The sequence below is a fragment of the Cyanistes caeruleus genome, chromosome 6 (genome assembly GCF_971803275.1).
Source record: "Cyanistes caeruleus chromosome 6, bCyaCae1.hap1.1, whole genome shotgun sequence".
NCBI lineage: Eukaryota > Metazoa > Chordata > Aves > Passeriformes > Paridae > Cyanistes > Cyanistes caeruleus.
In genome coordinates this window covers 40,450,924-40,477,278 of record NC_141706.1, presented here as the reverse complement: position 1 = coordinate 40,477,278, position 26,355 = coordinate 40,450,924, and the positions used below count along the sequence as shown (strand labels likewise).

Sequence of the window (26,355 nt, the reverse complement as noted above, 5' to 3'; positions counted from 1 at the left end):
ATAAAGCAGCATCTAAGTAACAAATTAATTTGGCTAACAAACCAACTGAAAGAAGCAAACTCATGTGATTAACTCTATCTGTGTAAGGACTACATAAGATTTGTGACAAATCTACAGATCAAAAAATGGAACAGTGCTTTATATTGTCATCTGTAACAGGAAATTCATAAAGGCATTAATTCAAAACTACTAATGAGCACATACAAAAAAATTCAACAATATGTAGCTTTTATTTTAAAGGATCCTAAAAAATTTGTGGAAGTGATATGTTATTTTTAAGTACAAGTACATAACAGCAGCAATGAATATGTGCACTAACAGAGAGTATACAAACTCATTTATTCATCTGAAATATCATGGACAGGCTTAGATAAGAATTTCAACTAATACCACCCATGCAATTAATGTAGATGATATTTCACCTGACAAGTAAGCAAAACCAGAAAGACCATAGCACTCCAAACTGAGTGCTCTGACAGCACTCAGTCCTTGCCTTTCCCTGAGCATCCCCCAGGCCCATGGGGGGAGCCAAGCTGGGACTCCCCTCATCTGCACCCTGCCCAGAGGGGAGCAGCAGGGGCTGGAACAGGCAGTGAGCCTTAAAACATCTGTGGAAATGCTACAACCACCCAGGCTGCATGGCAACTTTAGTCAGCTTTGAAAAAATATCTTTACTAATATATTGCTACCAATTTTAATGCATCGTTAAGGAAAAGAAGAATTTTTAATTGTTGTAATCAATAATTTACTTAAATATTGGGAAAAATATGTATTAATGGTAATATAAGTAATTATGCTCTGCAAATGAGTTTGCTATTAATTTACATCTACATATATTCATAGAAGATACTTACTGAGAAACAAGGTTAGGAAACAGAGATCATAAGATTATGTTTTAAAACATAATCTAAGCTGGCTTTAGGCTCCCACATCCAATACCAGGGTACTGGGCACACAGAACGATTTGTAGGTACTGCTGAACAGAAACTCACTAAAAAGGAAGAGCAGATGCTTCTCCCAGCACCTTCCAATAGCAATGTGGATTTTATGAACATTTTCAGCCTGTTCAACTCTAAACTAATAGTGGTATAAACCTATTAGAATTCTCTGACAGTTACCTTTTTTAAAAAAATATTTTACCTAATTGACAAAACTGACTTCCAGATTACAAAACTAATACTGTATCTCATCAATGGCCAAAGAAATTTGAAAAATAATGAAGAAGTCAGATAGCTTTAATGGCTTAGGCAGTAAACCAAAAACTTGTGAGACAAAATACATAAAAATGTGCCAGGTTTGACAAAGAAATAAATTAATAACTTTAACTTAAACAAGCAGCATTTCTCTAATATATTTGTATGCTAGGATATTGCATACATTGCTGGAAGGGTAGAACACTGTCAGCACTCTACCTTCCATGAAGAATAAAAGAGGGAAAACATAGCGAGAGAAACTGTGTAGAAAATTAAATCATTATTTATTAGTTGAAGCCTCTGATGCAGGTAAGATATGTTGCCAAAAAAACAGCTGCAATCAGAAATAGTTCCTACAGTTGCTTTGTAGCTCTCCACACTTAGTGATTTGTAAATAATGATGCAGATTGTCAAAAAAAGATTAAATATTGCAGTACTCCACTGGCATGGAACAGGACTTAAATGCAAGCAGTGAGTTGATTGGTGAGATTTACACTTGATTGGGTTCCTGAAACTAACTGAAAGGGAATCAGGTTTTTCATCATTTAAAAAAAATAATTAAGAAAATATTTTTTTCGAAAAATAAAAGTGCCTTGTTGTTAAGCTGTAATATTATTAAGGAAATCCAATAAATGCAATCTTAGTATGCTCAAAATAATTAATTTTTTTAAAAAATTCACTATAGGAGTTTTCCAGTTCTGCGCTTCTGATGAGCTTTTATAATTCATGTACCTCTGCTACCTTTTGTTTGGTTTATAACCAGATAGCTCTAAGGCCCTTGCTACCCATTCATTTTCAAACCTCTCAAAGCTTAAATAGCCTAGAAGGAAAATATTTTGAACAGAGATTCTTTAAAGGTTTCTCCATGGCACAGAAAATTCTGGCCCTTATGCTGAACATCAAATACCCAATAAAGGAAACAGTCATTCTCTGATTTGGAGACAAAATACGCCATGAATACTGAGCAAAAAGTTTTGCAAAATGTTATAAAATTTTATCAAACTGTTCCACAAGTAGACAAAAAATTTATCCAACAACTCTCATCAAGATGCTCATCTTAAACACTGCTCCAGCTTCCATCTGTAACTTTAAGATACAAAAATTATATTTCCAAGAAAAAGCCAAAGTTTGCAGTACCTGAGCTCTCTCTTGAGTCATGGAGAAGGCTACTCTCCAGTGTGGTTTACAGAGACTCTCAAAGCAGCAAATGCTTTGTGTTTAATTTTTTTGCTAATCTGCACATCTCCTGGGATCATAGCTGTACCCCAGAAGGAGAGTTTCATTATTTTTAAAGGGAACTGGGGAGGCACAGCCTTTAAAATGGCTTTTAGGAAAGAAAACACAACTCATCTAAAAGCATTAGGGTGTCTTTATGAAAATGCAAATTTTCATTAAATATTTTCTAAATAAATGAGTAAACATATGCACTTCTGTAGAGAAAAATCAAAGTAAAAATTAGATAAAAGGAGATAAAAAATATAGAGATGAAAATTACTTTGTCATCCAAAAGATAATGAAGTTTTAAAGAAAGTACAAAAAGTCAGTTCATAGAACACTTGAAAAAACACATTGTAACTTAAGCCAGTAAAAACAAATAAGGTTGTTGAATACGAACAGTTACTAATTAGATATTTTTAAAGGCAACACTATAATTTCAGTTTTATGGTCTGACAAATCTAAACAACAAATAAAAAAAATAGGAACTCTTTTCTCTGCTAAAATCAGAGATAAGGTTACATCATTATAACAATATTGCATGCTATTCCTCGACCAACACTCCAGAAGTAGCACAGTAGTGAATCATGCATGAACATCCATATTAAAAAAGACTTTAGAATCCATATGGCATAAATGTGTTTTTATGCATTTGGGAGATAACAGTCTTGCAGGTAACACCTCCAGTATACTGGAACACATGTAAAATGTTTTGAACTTGACTCACACATGGGCAGCCATTTCTCCAGCAGTTGCTCTTCCTGTGGCTCCAGAGCTGTAGTTTGGTCACTGCCAGATTAAGGTCTTTAGTTACAAAAGCATAGTTTGAGTCCACAAACTCTTCTTTGCATTAGTAAAATCCTTAATGTCAGTGGAGGTATTTGTCGGATGGAGCAGTGGAATGACAGACATCCCTGGTCATGTTCAGTAATTGTTATTAAATACCTAGAATAACAGGATGGAAAGTCATAACAGATGCCTTCTTGTTATTTTTTTCATGACTCACAAATTCTCATTTAGTTGCTAGCAACATCTTTACCGTACAAATTACAAATAATGGCATTTAAATGCTAGAGCAGATGATAATAAAATTCCTTTCCATTACCAAGCAGTGTAACTGCTCTCAATGCTATACACAAATTGTCTTTACTCAAAGGAGTCTACACTCCCCATCACAAATGACAGATAATAATTCAGACGACATTCTGATGGACCCACTGACACTGATGGGGAGAATGCCATTTGAAACCTGTGAGATTAATTTTCTAGGCCAGATGTCTCAAATAATTTATTCCTTCTTCCTCCCCCCCCCCAATTTGGTAATGTGTCAAAAAGACTTTGCAGAAAAATTCCATGTCATAGGAAGGATGCAAACAAAAACAAAAAGTGACAATTTTTTTTTAATAATTTTCCTTCTCTTACAGTTTATTGTTGGGTATGGTTCCTTCACACCACTGGTACATATTCAAATAACATAGTTATTATAAGATATACATGCCCAAGGGAAGAAATATTTATTAAAAAAACACCAAAAGACTAATTAAAGCACTTTCAATTCAGAAAATCCATGCTAAAACATCTAATGTGAAACATTAGCAGAAATATAGAATGAAAAATTAGGAATGTGACGAGACAACCGAAAATAAGGATGGTGACAAAGTTTGGAAGCTTACAGGTCATGGGAGGCACAAAGACAACGCACTTGTTATAGCCCAGTGTGAGTATAGCCTTCAGCACTGATGAGTAGCAGAACAATTATTAAGCAAATAAAAACTGCCAAAAAAACTTCCCAAAAGAAAAACAATTATCATTAGGAATTTTATTGTTATTCTGAAGCAGCTGACTGCTGGAAAATGTAGCCATAAAAAATAAAATATAGCTTCAATCCCTCATTTGCCTAAGCTTGTATGAAATGAGAAACTTTCATAGCGATTACACATGTCAAGTCTTTTCATTTGATGCAAGCCAAAATTGCTCTTGTCTTCTTAATGGCAGAATTTTTATGTACCTAAGGTGCATGCTGTGATGTGAAAGAGCTTGTGTCTCCTGCCCATGCAAGATGAAAGCTGCAGCGTCATGCTACGCTTCTCTGGGAATTTCATGCAGCAGGCACGCCGTGAATAATGGAGGTGAAAGGATGTGGTTCATGTAGAGGGCATCTGTGAGCTCCCTGGCAGAGCCTGGCGCTCCCAGGGAATCCTCCTGTGAGCTCTGAGGTGGTGCTCCCAGGGCCCCCTGAGTGGCTCACTGAGCTCTGCACAGTCTGGCTGCTCAGGAGATGCTGTCCTGAGGGAACTTGGGAGTGTGCTGTGGTGGGGCACAGTGGATGCAGTCATTAGATCTCTGCTCAATAACCAGCGGCTGTACGTCATGCTGGCTTGCTATTCACAGCTTGATGAAAAGGCCTAGTGACAGACGAGAAGACAAGCCTGTGACCACCTTCCTTCATGTTATTTTATATGCCAGCTTGCTATTTTGGTCTGCTGTTGTAACCAGACAGTACTCATCACTTCAATTCTTTTATATACTCTCTGACCATGAAATAAAAAAAAACATCATGTACCTAAAAAAAAGAAATAAATCTTGCAGATAATATTAAGTACTTTTCTCTTCCAGGTAAGGGTGGCCTCCATTGATATTTTCAACTGCTTAATTTTCTTTGTCTAACAATCTCAGTCACTTCTCACTATGAATTTGTACACAGGACCGCATGTAACACTGTTGTTTTTATGTCCACATGTAGACTAGTGAAGAAAGCTCTAACTGACATTAATAATTTCTATTTGTCTAGAAAACCTTATTTTAAATCCCTTTTAGATGGCTGTCTATAAGCTACTGCATTAAAGAAAACTTCAGTGCTTCCACTTTATTCTGCCTGCTTCTTTGGTGCTATTCAAAGTCTCAATGAAAAGCCCCTCTTGCAGTTCTGCAGTTAAAACAACAAAGCACTGCCTATGTTTCTTCTTTAACACAGCTCTAAGGATTTATTCTTTGCTCCTTTATTCTTCCTTTTTCTGAAGTTTTCTTGTCCTTTTCCCCTTTAAAATCTCTTTATCTAAAGCTGAATTACTTTTCGCAGCTGGTTGGCAAACTGCCATAGTTTTCTGCTCTGACACTTATTTGTCAATTTTCAGTTGCCTTCAAACTTTTTACTTTTCTTAGATTCTATTTCTTTTTCCTCCTTCAGACATTCACTGGCTCAAGTTTTATCCATTTTAATAGAAAAGCAGAGAAAAATTCCTCCCAGGAGGGAGAAAAAGAGCCATTCTTGATGTTGACAAAGGGAAAATAAAAATACTATGAGATTTGCCCATTGAAGACTTCCAAATAGCAAACTTTGTGCTTTTTATAAATACTTATAATTTGATCTCACTTTTAGGAAAGGAGTAGGCAAATCCACTACTGTATTTAAGGCCTGACCTAAGAGACAAGAAATTTGTAGATCTTTTTCACGGGTTTCACTATTTTGCTTTATTCCATCTTAGTTCATTTTAGTTTTAAAATAGTAGCAATTAAAGATTTATTTACTTTTAATATTCTGCAACCTAATTTTTTTAGCTAATGGTATATATAAAATTGCTAAGCTATTTCTTAGGCCTCTACTAACAAACTTTTTAAAACTGTTTGTCAACCTTTATTTAAGATACACTATAGATGAATACATTTTAATGAGAAATAATAAGAAAATTTTTATTTGCATTATTCTTTCAAACTTAACAAAATTTCTTCTCTTATTCATTGTTTACTATGGATGGTGTGTTTCAAGCATCTCATAGGCTGTTGTACCAGCAGAGAGAGAGAGAAATAGAAAGAGAGCCTATGATAAAGACTCTGAACGTCAGTATAGGGTTTATGTAGGCACTGTGCAGCCATTAATCTGCCCACTCAAATAATAGGAATGGAAAATTTAGCAAAACTGCCAAGGAGTAAGTGTCCAAATATAACACCTTTATTTTCTGTTCTTTAGCGTTCAGTTTTTACTCTCTTTAGCATGAGGAAAATGCAGCCAAAAATCTTCACCACCAGACTGAGCCCTTTCTTTCTGATGTGGCTACTATAGAATCATTATTACACTTACTGTTAACAATAATTACTATGATAATTACAATTTACAATTATATGGACACTGCACCTTCACTTTGTTTGGAAGTAGAATAGAGTATTTCTTATGCTTCCAGAATGCAAATGGGAGGTATTTTTACCACCCCTATAGCCACAGTTTGCTGGAGTGGGTTAGAGCGCTGCACGCGTTGTCACATCCTGGCAGATGGAATAGAATTGAAGCAGATGAAAAGAAAGGCCATATCTAAAGAAGAGAAAACAGGGTTACAGCTTTCACAGCTTTCCTATATGTGAGGTCCTAGAAATTGGCTCAGCTGACTGTGAAGTGGTGAATACTGGCAGCAGCTGTCCAGTAAGTGGAAGCGTAAGTAATGATTCCCCTTGTGGTCTGAGTTACTGCAGGACACGTCCCAGCTGACTTCAATTGTTAAAAGTTACAGCCTAATTAAACCTTACTGCTTGCACCAAGTATTTCTTCCTATGTATCTGGGCCAATGGCTTGTGTGTCTAGAATTATTTGTTCACTGTTTTTCTACTTTTACACATAGGATGTCATGCCTTTTTCCTTTTAATTTCTCCTAGTGCTGTGCTACTTTTAAAATTAGAAAAACTTAATACTGGCTATTTTTAAAAAGAACTGAGTCATAAAAATTATTAAGCTGGCATTTAGTGCATCCTAAGTATGATTAGACATCCAAAATACTAACTTCAGAGCAATGATACATTATTTTATTCTGTTGTAGAGAGGTGAAGCCATTGCTACAAGTTGGTATTTTTAAAAAAAAAACATATTAAGATGTTTGGAACAAGCTCAATATTTTTTTATGTTTTGTCATAATATAGTCAATTACATGAACTTAATGCATCAGCAAAATTAAGATGAGATTTAAAGCACTCAGATATTTTGAAACAACTTTAAATGGTCTTATATAAAATTAGTGCATTCAGAGTGGAAAGTGTTGCACTTAAATAAGAATTCTGAAAAAAAATAGTAGAAATTCCTCTCATTTGGATTTTTTTAAAAGTATAAGGGTAAATTACAGTATTCTGATATATCAATTTTGCTTTATTTCAACTTAGTATTTAATTTTGGTCTAAATAATTAGGAAAACACATGTAAGTCTGAGACTCTGGAAGCCCTAAGTATATTAGTTCATATTTAATGTTTTTTGGGGATTTTTTTTTTGTAGGCCTGAAGATATTCAATGATCTGTTATTTTGTGTATTTTAAGGTTTAATTTCATCCATACATGCAATACCCTGATCATCTGGCTGAGTTGTTTTCTGTGGAAGAGCAGAAAGGCACGATCTAGTCAAAGCTGGTATCACAGTATTTTGGTTTGGGGGAGTGGGGAATGTAAATTCTCTATATTTGATAGTGAACAGCTGTAATAAGATCTGAGTGCTTTAGCCTGCTGTCCTAATATCATAGAATCATGAAATCATAGGACTTTAAGGGTTGGAAGGGACCTTAAAGATCACCTAGTCCCATTTCATCACCATCATGGGCAGGAACACCTGTCACTACACCAGGTTGTTCAATACATCAGGTTGTTGATATCTATCCTATCCTTTTAATGTATTATTTTTAAAGTAATTTTGTATCTATTTTCCTTAACATGAAACTGCAAAAATGAAGACTCAAAGAGAATCACGTTTTTTGGGTTTAAGCAAAACGTACCAACAAGTATTAGGTTGATAACATCTGTGTTTATTTACTTTCTCCATCCAAACTCAGTTTATTTTGTCCTCGCTCTGGTCTTCATACCCCAGTCTCCTTAACTGTCTCTTTAGCAAGCCTTCCAAAGTTTCCTTACCCCAGTTTGTCTTACAATGCATTTTCTTCTCTTTGCATCTTCTCTTTGATCAGTTTATTGTTTGTTCTGATTTCAGAATTTTATAGCTCAGTTGACAACAATCATTTTGCTAACCCATTCCATCTCCCCTCTTTCACTTTCCAATCCCCCAGCATTCTTACTCCTTTACTCTGTCTTCAGTCCTACACTTTTTACCCCAGATGATCACATTTCTCCTCTTCCCAGATTAAGTCACCAGATTTCTTAGCTTTTATTTGTAAATTCCTGTATAGTTGGTTAATTCTTGAAGGATCATTGATTACAACCAGAGGAGCCACTATAAAATTAGAAACTTTCTAGAAAAATCAGTTAATTTCCTCCCCAAACTTGGTGTGATGTTTTTGTATCTATTTCAGTGGGAAGAAAAAAATAAGGAGAAAAAAGAAAAGAGCAGTCTTAAGGCATTGCTATTGTTATTCTGTTGATAGCAGAAATAATTCTGGAATTTACAGATACCAACAAAAACATCCAAACACACATAAAAGTATCAACAAAACACTGTCAGCTCAGAGAGTCTCTAAAATATGTAATATCATCAAGGAATGTTTTCCAGATTTTGAAATATCACATACTAAAAGTGTCTTCCTGCCAAAGTACTGCTCTAAAATATTAACATTACTTCCAGCTTTTACTCCCTAGACAACATTTCCAATAAAGAAAGTAGCTTCTCTGAGTCCCTTTTTTCTGCCTCTCATTCTGAAGTAGCCCAACATGAACATATTAACAAAGACTTTTGTTTTGTCTAATCAAGTCACAGGAAGCCATCAGCATGGCAGAGAACCATTGAGAATACAGATTTTTCGGTGTATATTTCTGCATTATCTGGAACAAAACTAGATAAACACAAAGTAAGATTAGCTTTTCTTTTAGAAGTGGGACTCTGACCTCTTGCCAAGCTCAGGTGGGAAAGAAACTCCTGTAGGAGACAGCAGAGAAAGAGAGAGGAACTCCTCGAGAAAGCTGTGTTTGGGGAAGAAGCATGTGCGCAACTTACTGAGTGTTTTTACTTCATCTGAGCTCTAAGATGACAGAATTATCTACTAGGACAAAGGAGGGTGGAACACTGTGTTGTATCTTTCTCAGAAAGGTTATAAGTTCATTTAGAGTAAGAGAAGCTGAGATAATGGCTGGTTTAGGGCCAAACCATTCGAATGTTGGTGGAAAAACAACATTTTCTATCTGAAATAAAGCACTGATAAGACAACATCTACTCCCATATGAGAATGTTTCAAATGAACTAACTGAGTAATTTATACTCAGAAGTCTCAAAGGAATTAATGAATCACTGCCAATTTTTAACTTATCTTGGAAAACTGGGAGTGAGATTTGCAAAAATTGTCCTGTTATCCAGAAAAGGATATAACATAGAATAAGAAATGAACTATCCTACCCATCATTTCAGGTATATAATGGATTTGTTAATTCGTAACTTTGCTGGTACTGAACAAGAGATTATAATTACTACTACTCAGATGGTCCTTTTTATTTACCTTATTTGTTTTGTGACTTATCTCTCTGGTTTTGGTTTTGACTAGGGTATGGGATGGTAAACAAAGTATGTGTGTACACCTAGATTTAATTCACCACATGAAGTATAAGTATTTGAATTGAATGCTTGCACGTTATGAAATTGATAGGTGTGATGTAGTAGGATTAGAAACTGTTTTGATATTGATATCCAGGATCTTTTGGATACCTTTCTTTGTTCCAGTTCTAACCTCTCTCTACCTATGTTTTATAGCCCTGGTTTATAGATCCTTGAAGGGCATGAACAAAGAAAAGAAATTCATAAATCGTACGCAAAAGTAACTAAAAAAAAAAAAAGTTTGGATCTGTTACAATTCTTATCTCCACAAGGAAACAGGGAACTCAGTGGTGAACATTATGAAAATTGCTAAAAAGAAGCTGGCTTTATCAGTGTATATTGTATACAGTTTGAAAATTATTATATATATAATAATTCATTAGAATGGATATTCATTAGATTAGATATATATAATAGATTATTTGATTGGTAGGCTAATAAAATGCAATGGATGGTTACAATTATGGTAATTCAAATCAAGTGATTTAAATTGTTAAAAAATTGATTTAATATGTCCAACTGAAGAGGAATATGATGTGAATTCATGAAAGCAGTTTGTATCTACAGAATATCAAAGCTGTCTTAAAATAACAATGGCTAGAACTAGATTTTAAGTACTACCATAGATCACATCCTCAGTATGAGCTTTCTGTTTTCCTGTGAAAAGAGAGCTAACAAAACCTTTGAATAAAAAATAAAGGGGAATGAAGATGAGAAATGTTGGGGAACATATGCAAAAAAAAAACCCAAGCCCACAAGAACCCCCAACCTACCTTTCCTCCAACCATCCCAAAAAAACCCAAATAAACCCAAAAAAACCCCACCAAACCAAAACCCAGCAGCCCCAAAGCCAAGATTACAGAGCTGTGAAACTTTCATTACGGTGTGAGGTGTTAGTAATTAAATTTATCTGGTGTATTGAAGGGAAGTTTAAGAGATGGGTTGATATATAAGTATTTCATTGTGGGACATATTTGACAGAACTGAGCTTTTTGATCATGCAGTCAGAAACAGAACACAAAGTAATTACTGGGAATTGGAATTAGGATAATTCTTCTAGAAATAATACATGGAATTATAGGAAGGCTAGGAATGTTTATGGTTTTCTTAAAGCAGAATTAGATGCAATTTCCAATTTGTGGAAGACATTCTACTAGTGGAGAATATAGGCAGCTGCACTGAATAATTATGATGTCCTTTCCAGTCTTTGAGGATGAGACTCAGACCCCATTATGCTTTGAGGATTATAAGGAAAAATAGAGAATTTTGAAGTTGTAGCAGACTTTATTACTCTCCACAATCTCATCTGCACACCTCAGAGCAGCACACTGTGTATAATAATATCTCATAATTTAGGCTATAAAGTCAAGAAGTTGTTTCACTTTATATATAGCTGCATTAATGTGTTGTGATTAAAGATTTTTGATTTTTTTTATCTCCTCTAGAGGATAGAACTGGTGATGTTTAGAGAAAGGACCACAGTTACAATAACGAGAAAAAAGAATTGAAAATTATTGTTTTCTTCATTTCACTTTGAAAAATTTCTGCCAGGCTTGCTTTGCAGAGCACTGTGGAGTTTTACTTTTCTTCTAATGATGGAGACAGTTCACTAATCATATCAAGCCTATTAATTATCTTGTCTTCAAGAAGCTCGATGCTTCCTTATATTTTACTCAGTATATATCTATGAGGGTTTTTGTCTCACAAAACAGTGCAAAATTTAATGAGCTGTGATGTCAGGCACATAATTATTTTTTGGCAAGTATAAAGCATATTGAAATATGTAAATTAAATGGGTAATCAATAAACATCATAAGGAACAAACATGTACATATATGCAATAAGAAGGAAAGCAGATATATTCTAAAATGATATTATAAGATTATTCGCCCATAAGGAAAGGCTGAGATAACAGGGTTTGTTCATCCAGGAAAAGAGAAGACCTTGAGGTGATGTAATTGTGGCCTTCCAGTACCTGAATGGAGAAGGATCTTTTACAGGAGCATGACAGGACAAGGAGAAATGGTTTAAACAGAGAGTAGGTTTAGATTAGATAGCAAGAAGAAAAAAAAGATTGCTGTGAGGATGGTGGGGCACTGGAAAAGGTTGCCCAGAGAAGCTGTGGCTACCCCACCCCTGTAAGTGTGTAAGGCCAGGCTGGATAGGGCTCTGAATAACCTGATCTAGTGGAAGAGATCCCAGTCTACAGCAGGGGATTGGAATCAGATGATCTTCTAAGGTTCCTTCCAACCCAGGCATTTCTATGATTCCGATTATTTCACACAAGATGTTGTTCACTGGTTTTTTAGTGATAAGGCTTTTGAGTATATTTTTAAAAGATTTCCCTTGTTGTGATATGATTACTTCTTCACATCTATAAGTAAACTATAAAAATATTTCCTAAAGTACGTTTGACAACTCAGTTCTCAAATATCAAAGAAAGAGACCTATAAATGCAACAGAGGAATTCAGTGTCATTGCAGAAACACCTTTTTGTTTGGGAACCTCTTCCTCTTTTTCCTTCTTGTAATGTAGATGTTCTCTCCTGGCCCTTAATGACATGCAGAAATTGAAACAGTCGAAGAAAATAGCAGCCCACCAAAACCTGCTATTCAGCTGCTAATAATGAAGAACCTGTTCCTTCAGGAAGGTACAGCTAGTGTATCATAAGGTGGTATCCACAGAGGGATCCTCATAATCTTAGACATCAATCGTTTTGGAGCATGAATGGGATGATGTTATTTATGATTTGTCACACTACCATATAAATCCTTATAATAGAAAAGCATATCAGTAATCTCTTTGAAATGCATTCAGTTCAAGTTCTTCAGATCAAGTCTTGACACCATTTAATATTAAAGGCTGTAGAGATTTTATGAAACTTATGTCTCACATCATAAAATCCGGTTACTGCTGCTTCCTTGCTAGCCTTGCTGGACAATAGACATGACATTGAGCAGCAGAGGCAATCTATTGCTCAGTTGCCTATTCTGGCCTCTGTATTTGTTTCCAAATAATGGGAGAACAAGGGGGATATTTTTTGAGATCTAGCACCTGCTACCTAAGTCATAAAGTCACAGGAAGTCCAACAGGCTGCTCTTTCCCACCCTTATTAATCAACCTTCGGTGGCAAGAATCGTAGAATCAGAGAATATTCTGACTTGGAAAGGATCTGCAAGAATCAACAAGTTCAAACTCTAAGCAAATGGCCCATACAGCAACTGAACCCATGTTTTTTTTAGCGGTTGCCATGAAAAAGTCTTTTAAACACGACTGAAATTTTAAGATGTAGTATATATTAGAGGATGGGAACTGAATTTTTGTTGTCTTTCTATTTTCCTCTGGCATACAGTTTATATTCTCAGCCATGTTCATTTGGTGGCAGACTTTTAAGAAACCCTTTATTTAAGGCATTAAAATTATTTCATCTTTGGGTGGGATGTGAAGTGTGATTTCCCACATAGGGAAATTGTTGTTCCCTGTGACACATCAGTGAATACTATCTTAGTCTATTGTAGACCTGAAGAAATAATTACAGGATGCAGGAAGAATAATAGTGATGTCAGCTGCAAAAGATCAGGAAGTACAACTTGGTTTGATGACTTTATACCAGCAGTCTTCAAATTTAATTTCCTCTTCCATCAGACTGACATCAAGAATTCCTGGTTGCTTAAGCACTCATTAAAACCTCTTTATCATTATATTTTAGTCATGCCAAAGCAATTGCTAGACCTTCTTGAAGAAAATTAAGATCATTTTGTATACTAATACTTTTATCCAGACATCATATACTATTGTTATAAAGATTTCACAACTAAGAAATAACATCTGATTTTGTGAAGTATGTCCAACAGAGACACTTTGGTACATCCAAAACAGCATTGTTGCTTTATTTTTTAAAATGAGAATTGCTTATGACATATGTAATTTTCCTGTCCTAAGCTCTTGTCACATAAAGTTAAATAATAAAGTTAAGTTAAAGTTAAATAATAAAGTTAAATAATTCCAGAAACACAGATACTCATCTCTGAATTGTGTTGAATCACATATATGAATAAAAACCTGTGTCAACTACACTTTCATTGTTCTTGAGTCAACATGTTTCCTGATTATAGCACTGTGGTCAGAGGGAAAGAATACTATAGTTAAGGTCCTCCTGGTAAGATTTCCCTGTGAAAAGAGCTTAGAAATCTTACCATACTGAACAGTTGTGCTCCCTTGATCTTGCAGAAATTTCTCAAAGTTCCTGAAGGTCAGCTGCAGAATTCATAAGGTCATCCAGGACAAATATTTAAACTGAGTCCAACTGGAAAATTAAAAATTTTATCTCTGGAGCTCATCAAATCTATTCTGCACCAGAAAAAAAAAAAACCACTTCTGAATGTTATTCTGGAGTTTCCTCAAAGTAATAGTAATCTTGCAGAATGATTATGCCACATAGTAGATTAACCTGACTGAGATTTATTTATTAAAGTCTTATTATAATATACATACTTATTAATATTTTATTACATCTTATAGTCTGATATTAATTACATAAGTATTGCTATAAACAATAGTATTGATTATTGTGTTATTTAATCTTGTTCAAATCTAGGCTTTTTATATAATTTTTTGTTTCAGCCTTATAAAAAAGAAAATATAGATTCCAAGTTTGCTATCTAGGTCTCCTTGAAAAATAGAGAGACCCTTGCACCATAAATATTTCGCCTATCTTACAGCTCTCTCGCAGACACCTTTACAAGACAACTCATTTTAAAACAACCTATTTGCCTCAAGTGACAGCGAGGTGAGTACAAGCCCCCTTAGCCTAGAAACCTAGCTTTTAGATGACTGAAGTTATATGCCGTGAAAACTTTCCCACTCCGAAATGCAGATTTTTTTTTCTCCTTTCCCTGTAATATCTACATGTGTAACTATATAATGCAAGGCTGAGAATAAGGATGCTGTGTTTGAAAACATTTCCCTTTTATCAGACATTATTTGTGCCAGAAGATTGCAGGTTTTTTTGGTTTTTTTTAATTATTATTAACAAGTTGCACAAATTATCAATAACGTGTCAAAAGAATACAGAATAGATATTTCTCTATTTTTTTAACAGAGAAAATGTAGAAAAGTTACCATGCTGGAAGCAATACCATGATTTGCAGATCTAGGCTGTCATTAACATTTTTATGTACAGACCCATGCCAACTGCAGGGAGCTACCCTGGACTTACATGAAGACATAATAGTTCTGTAGAGTTTAGACTCTAAGGCTGAGATAATGGTTTCTTAACTGAGAAGTTTCTTACCACTAGAGGGCTCAAAATTGCTGTGTGATTTTATGTATGAATATACACATAAATGTATGTACAATTACACACACAAGGTATGCACATCATTATATGCGTGCATTTTATTTGTGCGTACACAGGTATAAGGACACATATATGCACATACTTGCATTTGAACAGATGATCTCTTTTTCTTTTATTTTAAAGGTTTTGGTCATTTAATTGTAATTCAGATCCAACAGGTTTTTAATAAAACTGAAATTCACCAAATATAAGTTTTATGCTTATTTTCATAAAGTAATTACAATTTTTAACTTCATTCTCAGGTGGCTGGATTTACCCAGCTTGTTGATTTCATCAAACTGAATACTGAAAACAATCACAATAAAATAATGTTCAGAGTCCCATGACTAGTGCCTGCTGTCATCATATGTTTTATTAAAGTACATAGACAACACTGAACAACACAGACACAGTTAATTCTTTCATAAATTACTTTCCAGAAAAAGTAACGCTGTATTGCAGAATTGATCACACCAAGCATTTTTGCTTGATTATATGATTTATTCTCCTGGGAAATCTTAGAGACTCTCAAGAAGTACAATGTTCATGGAATGCTGACTGCTTTCTTTCACTAATGTGACAATTGCAGTGATGAAAGAAATGGCTTTCAACCATTGGAGATAGTGGAATCCAGTTCCCCCACCTTATGACAATGAATAATCTACCCACAAAGTCCAAAAGATAATTATCAAAAGTCAGACTTGAAAAATACAAAAGTTTGAGGTATTGATATTTTCTAGACATTTGCAAAGCATTATTTAGCTAAGAAATCTGATCAACAAAACCATATTTCAAGAACAGTGCAGCTTCAGATTATAATGACTAAAAATAATGTACGTTGTTGTAGAAATAGGAAAACAAAATGTTTTACAGGCATGTATTGCTGTACATAATAAACAATTTTAATAGTTTCTTCAGAATATTTGCCCATATAGAAAATTGTGCAAAAACACAAGAAGAGAGAAATCACTCTTTTGGAACACTTCAGTGTTTTGATTATTCATAAAACATGGTGTTGAATATGATCACATATATGAATAAAGACTACTCAAGTGAATGGGCGTTTGCATAACTGAACAAAATCTTTCAGGGTTTAATACAGAATAGTATCTCTGAGTTTGGCAGAACCACATGTGGCTACTGCCTATATTGTGACTAGTAGAGTTAGACACTAAAAACTGAAAAAAATCCTTAACCTGTTCATATCCTGGAATCATCATCTTCTATTGTTTTCTTAAATTGTTAAAAGTTGTACCATATCTTTCACCTTTATATAATGTTAAATTCTTAAAAGAGCATAATAAGTTAATTTGGAGGGTGGGTGGGAAGAATTTACATTAAATAGTAAGGCATGTAGTAAGTAATATCTATTCTATTGCTATTTAAATCTAGCTAAACTTTAAAATTAGTTTTCCATAGTCCCATTTCTGTTAACACATTTATTTTAAAATGAAAAATATATGCAACTAAGCAAAGATATTTTTGCTCTAACAATTTTTACTCTTGCCATATTTTGCTTAAAAAAAATAGCTTTACTGATTGTGTATGATGTTAGAATCGTCATGTTTTAATGAAATCAATATAATTTTTTGTGTATTCTTTCTGTGCCTAGTGTGTTGTTAGTTTATCAGTTTGTTACTTGTTTTGAACTTGGGAAATAACCTGACACACTGGATGACAGATATTAAAAGTGGGGGTTTACTGACTGAGTTGGCTGACATATTTACCACATTACCTTTAGTTCCAAAAGTAATCTTAAAATCAATAAAGCAGACTGGAAAATGCTGAAACTACTTTTACTAGGCAAAAAATAAAAGTTTTCTAAATTTAAAACACATTTTCTTAAGTGGAAGATCCATTTCCCTAATGACAGCCTGCTGATGTCAATGAATTTATGCCAAGGATAAGGTTCTATCCAGGTGGAGTTACCTGTTCCATTAGGTTCTTAAGAAAAAACGTCCTTATCACACCACTGTACAAATTACTCTAGGAATTTCACATATATATCATTGTCCTCGACACAAGAAGAGCATATAACTATTAGAAAGCATTCAGGAAAGGTTGACCAAGATGATGAAAGGCAGGGAGAGGCAGGCAGGGCCACTTGGTTAGTTGGAGCTTGGAGAAGAAAAGGCTGAGGGAGGATCTCAGTCTTCAACATCCCCAAGAAGAGCAGTGGAGGGGAAGGTGCTGATCTCTCTCTGGTGACCAGTGATAGGACATGAGGAAATGCAATTAAAGCTCCATCAGGGGAAGTTCTGACCAGAACCAGATCAGGAAAAGGTGCTTCACTGAGAGGGTGCTCAGTCACTGAACAGGGCTCCCAGAGAAATGCTTGTGAAACCAAGTTCCAAGGAGCAGCTGGGCGATGCAAGTGTTTATAAATAACCACCATAATATGGAAATTGCAGTAATTTTCACATAGATCCTACAGGACACAAGAATTGTACTGGGTATGAAGAACTGAAAATACGAATTTTCTTACAGGAGTGAGGACTGGAACTCAGCTATATTAATGACTTTTTTCACCACTTTCAAAGGAAGTACATTATTTTTCATCCGTTGTCAACAATGCATTTTCAAGTGGAATGGGGTATGATAGTTTTAATGAACTTTTTCTAAATTAGATAATATTAAGGTTTTAATCTCCACATATCAGCTACATGACAACAATCTCACAAGTGAATGGCAATCGCACCTAATTTCTAACATGAGTCTTCTAAAATATGAAATTTTATTCTTATGAGTGCATTACAGATAAGAAAGTTGACAAGACTTTCCATTATTAAAATGTAGTTTAATCTAGTAGTAGTTTAACAGTAGTTGTTAATCTATTCTTGTCCTTATCTTTGAATATATTCTATGTTATTGCCATGACACATTACTGAGTTGAGAAATGCCAAATATTGACCAAACTTAAGTGGATAAACTAACAAATAGAAGCAGAAATTCTGAACGCAGCTTTTTATAAACTTGATTTAAAAAAATCCAAACAACAAAACAAAACCATTGTAAATATGGGGTTTAGGAGATTAAAACCCTTTTCTATTAACACATACAAAGATTAGAGTTCATTTCCATTTTAAATACGTACTGACATGCATACCAAGTGGGGTAAACATGTAGGACAAGATCCCGGGGCTCAGGATTACAGGGATCTAACAGCAGTCAATCCAAAGCAAAGACAGCATGCGACAGAGGCAGGAGGTCCACTTATAAATACCTTTGTTGTTACCATGATACATCTGCAAGCATTGTTGCTAATGCACTGTGATCCTCTTTCTGGGTTTCTTTTTGTAATTTGTACTTTTTTTATTTTTCATCTCGCTTGCAATGACTCAGTTCTGCAGCAATTTTATTTTTACTGTTTTAACATACGATTTTTTTTTCTGTTCTAGAGGAAACAACCTGAACCTTGGAATGAAAATAAGAACAAAATAAATATACAAATATTTAGAAAGGAGTCCTCCTACTTGGCTGAAAAATTTGCACAGGAAAAATAATCAGGCTTTTTTATAAATATAATGTGTAACTTTCTATAATATCTTATTTAGATCTGTTTTTTATCAGCATAACACATGGCTGTGTAAAGATTTTCACTTTAATATGTGATTTTAAATTATTGGAAACTATCTTTAGCCTTCATTTTGACAACTGCCAAATATTAAATTATAAATTATAAACCAGCTTTTACTTTGTTTCTATATAATTATTTTGAAATGAAAAAATATATGTTCCTAAATACTTTTTTTTAATGATCTTATTACATATCCATAAATATTTCTATTCAAAATTAATTCAAATTGCCCATCACTAGAATATGACAAGAACCTCTCTTATTGCAAGAATGCATTGCAGTCTATGTTAATATCTCTTATATAGTTTCTTTATTCTTTTTTTTTTTCCCTGAAGTATTTTGTATTGAATGACTTAAACCCCCCTGAAATCAATAAAACAGTTTTCATCCAGTAGATCCATGGACTTATATTTTCTAGAGCATATGACTTGTTCCATTCACTTTGGTCATGCACCCACTTACAAACATAAATAGCAACCTCATAAGTCTAAGTGAAATATAAATCAAAATCAGTTATATTTTTCAACTAGCATTGAAATAAGAAAGTGATTTTATATCTTGCAAGTGATTAAAGTAAAACTGAGCTCAAATTTTGGCACCTTTTCATGTTTCCAGAACTTCTTTCACTGAAACAAAATAAAGAGATGAATAGACCCCAAAAGTCATTAATAATCTGCCACCATTTCCTTCTGGCTCAAAATGGTAACTAAATAATTCAGATAGACTTGTACTACTGATGAGCTGTCTGTTTTAACCTCACTGCACTAAGGAACACCCTTTGTCTCAAATAGGCAGCATTATGCCTAATCCCTGTGCTTTTTCTGGGGCCAGATAGCCTTTGTGTGCAGCTGACACACAGATACATGTTTTCATGGCAAACTCAGGATATGTGCCAAATCATTCTGGCCAATTTATCCTAGCAGTCAGTTTTAGCTGTCTACCCTCCCCCACCAGAGGACTTTCCAGTTCGGGGATATTTTGTAGGAATCAATTTTAAGTGGGTAGAAAAAAAATTGGAATCATTAAATTTTGTTGAAGTGAAATAATTTCCTGAAGAAGAAATTCTAAGGTATTTGCTAAACTTCTTAAAGTTCCCAGTGTATTCTTAAAGGTAATAATGGTTTCCTAAAATCTTGTTGTGCTGAAGATTGAATTTGTAATATACTGGCATATGAATTTTTTTTTATGTCAAGCATTTTAAAGGTGTTTTTAAAGACATTGAGGTCTCCATTTCAATAATATAAGAGACACCAGTTTTCTTGACTTTCCACTGGCAAAATTTCTACAATTATAACAGTATTATAATCTTAAAACTTACTTCTGATAGAATAGCTTATTATGATTATTTACTATTATTATCTCTTAGATGTTTGTTATTGTTAGTTGTTTATTGTTGTTAGGTATTTATCTGTTATTAAATACCTAATATTAGTAGATATTTACAATAGAGACTCAACAAGGTAAAGGCCTTGTCAAGCCTCTAAAGGGGGGAAATAATGCCTTAAGTTTTAGATTTCATATTTTTTCATTTTCTGTGCTGCCTAGGTGTGTAGCTTCATATTAAGTATTCTGAGCTTTATATTTAGTATTAGTGAGCTCTCTTCACAAGGTAGGTAGATAAAACAATTTCTTTTCTAGCTTGATACCAAGGACAGTCCTTACAGGTTTCAGGCCCAAAAGCATAAACAAGAGTGGATTGAAGAGAGAAAACAAGAAGGTTGGGACTTCATAATCTGAAGCTGTAATTGAAAAATTAACCTCAATATGCAGATGGACCAAAACTTATGAAAGTGTGAAACCTTGTGACCAGTCATTGATTTTTGTGAGCATTTTGGGTCCATTGTGGATGTAGCCCTGGCCAGGCTCTTGTACTGCCCAAGATGTTCTAGGTCAGCCTTCTCAAGGCATCAGTTCTTTGGAAAATTGATAATAAATTATACAGGACAAAACGGAGTTTCTTGGTGGTTAACAGTAGGAGAGTTTACTAATATAAATTTACTAGGATAGAGTTGTCTTTAATAATCTCAAGTAGTATACATTTTATTAGTGAGCAAAATGATCAGAGCAACTCAAATTTCACTACATAATTTAATATAAATTTTATTTACAAGAGAAAAAATCAATGCCTCTGTCATTATTGCCTCCTTATTTTTCCTTTGTCCACAGGGCAACATGTTTACTTTTCCCCTTTCTGTTCCTTTTCCACTGAGATTTCTGATCTTGTCCACTAAAATAACTTTTGTATTTGAGTTGAACTATAGCAAAATTCTAAATCAATCCGGATTAAGCTCCTATATTGTAAGACTACATTATTCCAGAAAGGAGATTGAGCTTGACCACAGAATCAAAGAAACTGATTTTGCTGTTAACGTATCTTTTCCCTTACTTCACTTATTGTAGAGTTCCAAAATTTCAAATAAGTAAGATGGTTGGTGGTGGGTGGGCAAAATGACACATAAAATAGTAATACTATTTTATCTACTGTGTTAGAGCAATTCTAATAACAGATTGGAAATAGATACACTGCTTCCTTGAAAAATACATAAGAAAAACGTTAAAGGAATGCATGCTGAAGCATCTGGGGTGATAACTGGCTGAATTCAGTTTGTAGACCAGATGCTTCACCAGTGTCCTTTTGTAAAATAGTAACAAAAGGTACACAATCAGTAACACTGTAAACTGATGAAGCTACAAAAGGAGAAACTGCTATTTCTCACAAGTGATATTACATTGTTTCATTACAGTGGAATTACTCATAGTTCATATCAGATTTAATCGCTGAAAACCTATTTTTCTATTAAAACCAAAATAACACAAAATAAAAAAAAAGACTAAAGAAAACAGAAAGTACTACTATTTTTGGAAGGAAAAATCAAGTCTTCATTTTTTTCATTCTGAGAGATGAAAGGTCTTTAAATTACTGTACAAAAAGGTCACCGGGGGGTGACTTTTTGGGGTATTTAGCCACTGCACTTTCAGATATCTGGATCCACAATGCCATTTCCTTGGGAGAGATGAAAATTTACCTTGTCATGAGGCTGTCTTGTTTTTTACACTGAGATCTGGGTAAGTCCCAGGTAACCCGTTAAAAAGCTGACCTACAGATTCAGCAAGGAAGAACTGAGATCAATTCAATTCCTTAACGCCAAAGAAAAGTGAATTTTGATGAACTTTTTCAGAACAGGAGACAGGTGACCTCTCTGCTGAGAGAGAAGAAATGGGCATTGATTTCCTACAAACACTTTCTCCTTCCATCACCAGAAAAAGTATTTTAGCCAACATGCTCATGTTATGACAAATAGTATGGTCACATTTTTACTGATTTTAAGTTGTCTTCCTTGGTTGCCCAGAAAAAGAAAGTTACTACACAGCAGTGATCCACAATATGAAAAGGCTTAGCAGCTGTCCATGCTCTTTTCTGTGAAGAGTATGACTGTTAACACTGGGCTTTTAGTTTGGCAATGCATATAATACGATGCAGATAATAAAAGCAATGTAAATGTGGAAAACCAGATAATTGGGTCATTTTCTGTTTAATGTGTGTTCAACTTTTTCTCCCAAATGCTGGGTTTGATTTTTTTCAGGTTAATATTGCTGGAATCCTGGAGAAGTTCCACTGAAATGAAAAAATATTTACTGATTAACAAATCCTGCAATATTTAAATAAGGACAATTGAATAACTTAATCAAGAATTATAATAGATTAACTGATAGATTACTGGAGGAAAAAAAGTTTTATAAACAGAAGATGGACGGTAAAGACCTGAAAGAATCTTCTGAGTTCATCACTAACTGTAATTTTGGTGAAGCCAAAGTTTACAGGAGTCACAGCAACCATCCAGTAATGAAAAGCTGCCAGTCCTTTTGGACAAAGACAGAATCTGTTTTCTTTTACCTAGCCAGGATGTTTAAGAGGTATCGTTTTTCATCTAATGATTATTGGACCCTGTCATATTTCCCATAAGAGGAAAAATGAACTCTTCATTCTGTTAGTCAGATGAGAACTATCCATCACTTCTAAAAGAAACAAGAGACTGAGTCTTGTTCCACAAAGTAGATTTTATCAGATTAAGCAATGTTTACTAAAACTTCGCCTCAGTTATTATGCAGATTTCTATTTGTTCATATACATGCTTAATTTCCCCCAGTTCCTAATCCCTTTCAATTCTAAGCATAGGTTTCATGTCTGTGGGAGAGATTAATTTGAATGCTACCATCCATATCTCCACCAGCTGAGAATGATTCGAGAAATAAAGCTGGCAAATGGAATGTGCACTCCACATCATCTCTGAACAAACTCTTACTGAAGTTACAGAATACATTAAATGGTAGGATAAGACTGATACAGACAGGAAAGAAATCAAGATCCCACAACTGCTTGAAGAACCTCTGATCAGGTATGCCAGCCTGGAGCTGGCTGAAAACAGAAAAGATGAACAACAGATTACAGATTTGGAAAAAGAGGAAAACTCCACAGATACACACTTTTTTATGCTTTCCATTAGCAGTTTCTGCACAGACATTACAACAGAGTGGGAGCAAGGTGCTATTACAGGCCACCACAACTGCACTCACTCGTGCTGCAGGCCATGAACAATGCAGGGCACTTGCCCGCATTTTGCTAAAAGCTGTTCCTTTCACTGCCCCCACCCATGACAAAGACCCAGCTTGCTTTAAACTCCAAGTGACCTCTGCCACTAGAGGGCTGCACTTTATGTGATGTTCGCCCTTAGACCTTCATTATCACTGCTCCAAGCAATTAAATAAGGAGGAAAAAAAGTGCATATTCTGAAGCATAGATGTAATAATTAAAACTTTCCTTAATACTAAGTGGGTATTTGTTAAACGTTGACTACGTACAGATATCCGCCTGGTTAAGCAGAACTGCAACTAAGAAACTAGCTGAGAGGCTAGTTACTTGGTTAAATCTAACTTATTTAAAAATAAGCCTGCCTTGAAAGTATAAAAAAAAACCTCCTAAAACTACTAGAAAAGTTGAAAAAGCTTGTCTAAGTGGGATGGGAGATAGTGTGGAGGGAAATCATTAAACAAAAGGCATTCTGTAGAGACAAGGGGAGGCACTTGTGAAACAGCTGTCAGTAAAGAAACAGGCTAACACAGGACAGACATCTGCTGAGTCTGAGGAAATTAGGTTTCAGGATTACCACTTTTTCCTCTAAGCTTATGGAAGCTAGATACACAAACAACATAGACGCTTATCACATTAAAACCTTTCTTTATTCCACACTTTAATATTTCTGTTGTTAGGATGAAACAATGCTTTTGTTTCAAGAATGCAATCAAATAAATGTTTTATAAACTAATTGGAGATCCCAAAGGGAGGACTTGCAGGTGCTGAATCCAATCAGATCTGTCACATAATTAAAATTGGTGCAGGGGGCACAGTAAAACAGATGTGGTCTAAAAACCAGAGAATTGTTTGTTTCAATGTTGCTACAGATGAATGGGACGTAGTCAGTGAGATAAAGGGAGCAGTGTTATAATTTATCCAGTTCCACTGCGGAAATTGACTCAAGATGGCTTAATTTGAACATCGTGGTTTTTATTTTTGTCTTCAAAAGTTTCTGTAAGACATTTGCTTGGTTTGCAAATAAAAAGAAGCCTCTTAGGACTGATGATCCTACAAACTGGACCTGAGATTTACAAGTCATGCCGTGCTCTTTCTGGCTCAAATACTAATAAAATTCTCTGGCTGTAACTTAGTAAAGAAAATGGAAGAGCTAGAACCAGTTCCCAGTTTGCTGTACCATAATTGTGTCAGCAACTGCCAAGGTAACAGAAGCCTAGAATTTTATTTCAGTCAGTAAACTAAGCAATTATGAGTCAGAGTATCTAAGATACAAGGGGTATATGATGAGTAAGAAAGTTCCATTTTTATACAATCGTTTTTCTGACCATATATGCTATCAAATTGTTACTGAATCTGCTGCATCTATTTCACTTGCTGGCAAGGGGGATAGATATCACATTCCTGGAACGCAATTCCCAAAGAAGTCATTGAAAGTTTCCTACGTACAGTGCTGGATTGGGTTCTTAATCTGTGAATGCATTTGGGCAGGAGCCTGTTTAGATGTTAGTGTGTGCACGGTTAAATATCCTATAATGCATTACCTATCTGACTCGTAATTTATAAGCAGAGGTGATGTGCTATATATAATACATGATAAGTGTATTTTAAGTATTAAAAATTGTTTGGGGCAGTATTAATGGTAAGTGATTACTAAAACTAAGGCTGTCTCTCAGGGAGCTTAGAATGGAAATTGGATTTCGTCCACAAACAGCCAGGTTTTAAGCTCGTGTATTAGGAGGAATCGAGTCAGCAGCCATGCCGCGCACACACACACATCAATACGAATTTAGCACAGAGCGTGGTGTAGCGCAATAAACACACGCTCCCGAATTCTGTACGGAATTGATGCTCCACTTCTGACCGCTACGGCCACTCTTACAGCGGTTTGAGACTCTTTTTTTTCAAAGGAAACGAGTCAATAAATAGCAAATAGTCAAACAGTAAAAATGCTTTCCTGGTGCACAGACAATTCCCCGAGCCCTGCTTCCCCATCCCCCCCGGCATCTTAAAACGTTTTAATCTTCCACCTGAATAATTTGAGATTTGTAAGCAGAAATAACCTTCGCCGCAGTGAAATATCTTTAAGTTCTCCACGAAATATTTAGGTAAGCAACGCGGCTTTGTGTCGCACATCTCCGGCTAGACCGGCTGTCACAGCGCAACAATCCTATCTTTATTAATTTCTTTCCAAGCCTGCGCGATGCAGCCCGGCGCGTCCCCGGCTCCGGCGCGGAGCGGCAGCGCTGTCCCCCGCCCGGCGGGGACACGGAGCGAGGGCCGCACCGCCCGCGCCAGCGCTGCAGCCGGCCTCGGACGTGTCCCCGCTACCCCACCGCCTCCTCGGGCCATCGCAGCCGTCCTCCCACGCAGCTGCGGGCCTGCGAGGCGCAGCGCGTAACCCAGGTGACGCCGCATCCCGGCGGGGACCCTCCCGAGGCGGCAGCCGGCCCCCGCGCACGCCCGCCCCGCCGCCGCCCCCGCCGCAGAGGGGAAAGCGCCCCCGCCTCCCCGCAACGGCTCTGCCGGCGGCGGCCCGCCATTGGCGAGACGCTTCAATCCCAGCCTCTCTCTCTTTTGTTCCGATTGGCCGCATCTCCCGCCCGTCTCCCATGGAAACCCCGCCCTTGTGTTTTATCACCCCCCCCCATCAACCCCCCCCCCCCCTTCCCCCCCCCGCCCTCGCACTCCCCCGTCCTTGTGCCCCCTCCCATGGTTCTAACCTCTCCTGCCTTTAGGGTTTCTGCGGTGCAGCCGGGGGTGGCGGCCCCAGCCCCCAGCCAGCCGCCCGCGGTGCTGGGGCTGGAGCGGAGCAGCGCCGCACCACCCCGGCAGCGATCCCCCTCTCCACCCCCGTGCACACGAGCCCGGCAGCGAGGGAGGAGGGCAGGGGAGCCCGGCAGCGAGGGAGGAGGGCAGGGGAGCCCGGCAGCGAGGGAGG

At 36.1% G+C, this 26,355-nt stretch overlaps 1 long non-coding RNA gene across 1 annotated transcript; it reads right to left on the bottom strand.

Annotated features, from left to right (window-relative positions):
* Positions 1 to 211: 211 nt before the first annotated feature.
* LOC147652620 (uncharacterized) lies at positions 212 to 26,355 on the bottom strand. Its single transcript, XR_015287634.1, has 2 exons — positions 26,138 to 26,355; positions 212 to 3,353 (listed from the first exon to the last, which is right to left on the bottom strand). It is a non-coding gene; the product is annotated as an uncharacterized LOC147652620 (long non-coding RNA).